Raw genomic sequence first — 5,598 nt, 5'->3', positions numbered from 1 at the left:
AGCTTCAAACAAGAAACGTTTAATGTCTCAACTAAAAACTAATTTTACTTCCTCAACTATCTTATCTATTTCCTCTTAAGAGGCCAAGAGACATCAAAAGTATAACTGAGAATGAATTTATATCTAAAAACCAGTAATGCAGAATCTCTTGAGAAGCCCACACATAGGTGTGTCCTACTCCTTCCCAGCATGCTTCTGGTTCTGCTAAGCCCTGGGCTTAAATCTGAGTAAACCCCATCTCCAGAACCTATAACTCTGCTTCAGAGAGAGAGAGAGAGAAAGAGACAGAGAGTGAGAAAGACAGACAGACAGACAGACAGAGATACAGAGAGACAAAGAGATCGAGAGAAAGAGATAGATAAAAAGAAGTCTTTTAGTCTCTTGAAATAACTGGTTCTGTTATTGTTGGTTATGTGCTGACTTGACTGTAAAGTTTGTTCGTTTGTTTGTTTGTTTTTATGCTTGATTTGAACCTTAAGCTGTTGAATATAAATTTGACTAGAAATGATTTAAAAATAAATACCGTCTACGGTTTAAAATGATAATAAAAGTGGCTGGGGCTATGGCTCAATAGAATAGGACCTTTCCAGCACGTGCAAGGGCCTGAGTTTGCTCCTTAGCACCATAAAGGCAGATAAAGGGCTGGAGAGATGGTTCAGTGGTAAGGAACACTGGTTGTTCTTCCAGAACACCTGGGTTCAATTCCTAACACCCATGTCAGCTTACAACTGTCTATAACTCTGGTTACAGAGGATCTGACATCCTCCTACAGATACACATGCAGGCAAAACACCAATGCACATAAAATAAAAATAACAGGTTTTTAAATATAGATAGATAGATAGATAGATAGATAGATAGATAGATAGACACACAGACAGACAGAAACATATAAAATGAAAACCAGGTGTGGTAGCACATACCTTTAATTTCAACACTCAGGAGGCAGACTCAGGCAGATCTCTAAGTTCCAAGGCAACTTGATCTACAAAGTGAATTCCCAGGATAGCCAGGGATACACAGAGAAACCCCATCTCAAATAAAGAAAAGGAGAGAGAGAGAGAGAGAGAGAGAGAGAGAGAGAGAGAGAGAGCGAGCCTGAGCTACACTGTCAAATAACGTGTGTTAGTTGCTATTTAAAAATTGTAAGTCTTAAATAAGAAGATGCTGCACGTCAAATATTCACGATTTTTAGTCAAAATCAGCTGTGGTACAACCCCATCCATCCCTAAGGCAGGAGAAGTATAAACTGTAGCTCTCCCAGAGCTGTGTAGTGAGTTCCAAGCCAGCAAGCCAACACTTGTGTGACACATCTTCAAAGAAACAGATCAAGGTTAAAAAAAACAAAAGCCAAGTTCAAGCCTCAGGGAAGGTTATAAATACATAAGAGCACAGTTGTCTACGTTCTTTGGCACTTTTCTGTTACAAATATGCCTTTTTCACTGAGAATGTCATATGAGCATATAGCATTTTGATATAATCCCTCCTTTCCCCTCGTCCCCTCCCCTTCAATATCTTTCCTGTCCCTTCCTACCCCGACTATTCCCTCACAGTTTCTTGTTTTTGTTTTTCCCCACTAAGTCCACTTGGTTTTGCCTGTGTGTGATTGCGTGTAGGACCATCTGCTGGAGCGTGGATAGCCTCTCAGGGACCACTTCTCAGCAGATAACTATCTCTGCCTCTCACAGCATCCATCAGTTGCCTGGCTCCTGGGCTGGTCGTGGGACTTCCTAACCACCTCCCCATCCATGCAGAGAATTCATCTAGCTGGACCTTGTACATGCAGTTACAGACAGTGTGACTCCCCCAGGTTTAGAAATCACTGATTGGCTCTAGTCATCTGCTGCCTCTGGATCTTGCAATCTTCTGTCCCCTCTTCCCGGATGATCCCTTAGCACTGGGAGCCAAGCATGTACTACAGCTGTCTCCTTGAGGCAGAGCACTCCAAGTCAATTACTGTCTGCACACTGAGCAGTTGTGGGCTCTGTACTCATCATCATCTACCACAAAAGTAAGTTTCTTGGATGAGGGTTAGTTAAGAGACGTGCTATCTGGTAAGCATTTGGGAGCTGATTTCATGCTACTTAGCTAAACACAAAGTAGTAGGTTTATTTAATGACTTGGGTTCATTTCCAATAAAATATCTTGGATGTCATGAGTTTTGCATCATCAACACACTAGGAACATTCTTTTGGAAAATATTTTATGATTATTGTTAAACTTCATAAATGATTAAACTTTATTCATCACATATTAAATTCCCAGGAGGGAATTATTGTATCTCATATCGCCATGCAAACTTGCATCATTAAACTGTAGATTAATGTATACTATTTTTTGTTTTGTTTTGTTTTGTTTTGTTTTGTTTTGTTTTGTTTTGTTTTGTTTTGTTTTGTTTTGTTTTGTTTCCAGACAGGGTTTCTCTGTGTAACCCTGGCTGTCCTGGAACTCACTCTGTAGACCAGGCTGGTCTTGAACTCAGAAATCCGTCTGCCTCTGCCTCCAGAGTGCTGGGATTAAAGGCATGTGTCATCACTGCTCGGCTTACTATTTTATACCTATGATTCAAGTAAATAGTATAGGAAACAGACAAATAAAAGCTATCAGGAAAATATTTGCTACTATAAGGATATGATTTAGTGAATGCTCAGCTAGCAGCTGTTTTTCCTAGGAATTACTCCACTCTACCAGCAGAGGGCACCCTGTGCATACAGGGCCAGCAGCTAAAGTTCATTAGCATCTTACCTCTTGGCTATCTCTGAAATGAATGTGAATGCAGGCAGTGTGTGGAGATCAAAGCTACTTGGTCTGTTCCTACACAATTCTGTGGAACTTCAAGATTTTGTAAGACATCTCTCAACATCAGTCTAAGAGGGCCTGAGTACACCCTTGGTCCAAATGAGAACCCAGACTGTAATTATAATGGCCGTTTGGAGACATTTCTATCAATGTCCAATGATGAGTGAGGGACATGTTAGCAGAAATAAGATCGTTCTGTTTGTATTCTGCTAGACCAACTCTACCATCACTTTGTATAAATAAAATCACGTTGAATTTGGAATCTTAGCTTGGGGTTTTGGTCTTTCTTGGAGCAGAGCCTCTCCACATAGCCCAGGCTGGTTTCACAGACCTCTTCCTCCATCTCCTAAGGAGGACCTCATTCATCCTTGGCATTTATTACACATGTTCAATGTAAGAGTTATTCATATATTTTTTCCATTTTCTCTCTCCACAAAAGGTAGTTCTTGGAAAGGGAAAATAGAGAAAGAATATTCTAGATACTTACAGAATAAATAACGATGGGCTGTAGAGAGCTCAGTGGTTAAGGACATTGGCTGCTCTTGCAGAGGATCCAAGTTAGGGTTCCAGCATACCCCCAAACTGCTTACAACCCGCTGTAACTCCAGGGCATCTAGTGTTCTCTGGTGGAACATGCACGCACGAGCACACACACACACCATAGTCACACATATTGCATAACAAAAATTATTTTAAAAATCTTTTTAAAATGAAAAAATAAAGAAATGACATCAATATCTTACACTGTCAAGAAGAAGAAGGAGGGGGAGGAAGAGGAAGAGGAGGAGGAAGAGGAGGAAGAGGAGGAGGAAGAGGAGGAGGAGGAAGAAAAAGAAGAAGAGGAAGAGGAAGAGGAAGAAGAAGAAGAAGAGGAAGAAGAAGAAGAAGAAGAAGAAGAAGAAGAGGAAGAGGAAGAGGAAGAGGAAGAGGAAGAGGAAGAGGAAGAGGAAGAAGAAGAAGAAGAAGAAGAGGAAGAAGAAGAAGAAGAAGAAGAAGAAGAAGAAGAAGAAGAAGAAGAAGAAGAAGAAGAAGAAGAAGAAGAAGAAGAAGAAGAAGAAGAAGAAGNAGAAGAAGAAGAAGAAGAAGAAGAAGAAGAAGAAGAAGAAGAAGAAGAAGAAGAAGAAGAAGAAGAAGAAGAAGAAGAAGAAAGAAGAAAGAAGAAAGAAGGAGGGGGAGGAGGAGGAGGAAGGGAACTACGGCTGTAAAGAGACTCTTTTCAAAACGGTGTTTGCATTTTTGTTAGCCCTGTCAACAGCAAATTATTAGCCAGATTTGACATTCTCTGCCTTGACTACACTGCAGAAAAACAGAAATAGAATCAGACACCTCTTGACTTGGAAGGCATTGACAACTGCTTCATTTTTTTCCAGAAGACCAAGGCCCTGTGAGGGTGGAGTATTGAGATGGTCTGACTGACTGCTAAGCTGGCATCAGAATCCAGATCCATTAACCCAGCCCACCTTGTCTGTCATGACATGTGGCCTTGAGCTAGACCTTTAGCTATCACACTGACATTAGAGTAAAGTCTGTCTTAGCTCAAGAATAGCCACGATATCAAAACAAAAATAAGATTATTTGAGACCAGTGACAGAGCAAGTGCTTACTTAGCCTGTGTTAGGCACAAAACCCAACATTATGACCCCATGAGGAGCCTGAAGAGGCTAAGGCAGTAGGATCCTAGACTTCAGGTCAACCTGGGCAGTTACAGTTTGAGACCAAATTTGAACCTTTTTATTCTTTGCTTTTCCCTTTTAATTCATAAATAGAAAATTTCAATGTAGACAACATTATATCAAATGATGTGTTTTAGTTGCAAATACTTTTTCTCTAATTAATATTATTATGAAATATGATGGTATTGGGGGGCAGCAGTAGAGGGTACCTGGTGGGCCCATGCTAAGATGCCCCCTGAGAAATCACACCAAGCAACTGACCTAGTATAATGGGGGTTTACTAGAGACAAGGAGGGGAGTTAGGGCCTGGAGAAGGAGAAGGAGTAGAGGCAGACAGATGGGAGCAGAGCAGTGGGGACAGAGAAGGGGGAACAGGGAAGGGCAGAAGTGAGGGGGGTGGGGCAGGAACACATGAGAATAGAGAGAGGGAACCAGAGGGCAAGCAGTTCTTTTATATGCTGCCCATACCTGGCAGCAGTGGGCAATGTCAGCAGATGATGGCATAAGCTATTGCCAGGTCCCTGGGAGGAGCCTAGCAGAATCACCTATAAGCAAACAGATACACTTAAAAATTCAGAAATATGGCTCATGTAATTTTGTAAAAGTTACTTTTGTTGGTAATAAGGGAAATGAAGGGCTAGAGAGATGAGATGGCTCAACGGATAAGAGCACAGACTGCTCTTCCAAAGGTCCTGAGTTCAAATCCCAGCAACCACATGGTGGCTCACAATCATCTGTAATGAGATCTGATGCCCTCTTCTGGTGCATCTGAAGACAGCTACAGTGTACTTACATATAATAATAAATGAGTTTTTTTTTTAAATAAGGGAGATGAATAGTAAAAAATGTTGTATATATTCAGGAAAATGTTATGATGAAACCTATTATTTTGTATGACTAGTATACACTAGTAAAAAAATTTTAAAGTCACTTTGCAAATATACCAAGAAAACCAAATTTAGAAAACATTATTTTAAGTTTGTAGTGTTCTGCATAGGATATCTTGTCCAGCGTCATCATAGGTAATTCAAAGACAAAAAAGTCATGAGCACCTCACTCTGGTAGAACAGTTACACCAGAGGGAGGGGAGGGGAGGGAAAGGGGAAGGGGAAAGAAGAGAATGAGG

The sequence above is a fragment of the Mus caroli genome, chromosome 19 (assembly GCF_900094665.2).
Source record: "Mus caroli chromosome 19, CAROLI_EIJ_v1.1, whole genome shotgun sequence".
NCBI classification, from domain to species: domain Eukaryota; kingdom Metazoa; phylum Chordata; class Mammalia; order Rodentia; family Muridae; genus Mus; species Mus caroli.
The sequence above is the reverse complement of the archived record's forward strand: the minus strand, read 5'-3'. Positions refer to the sequence as shown.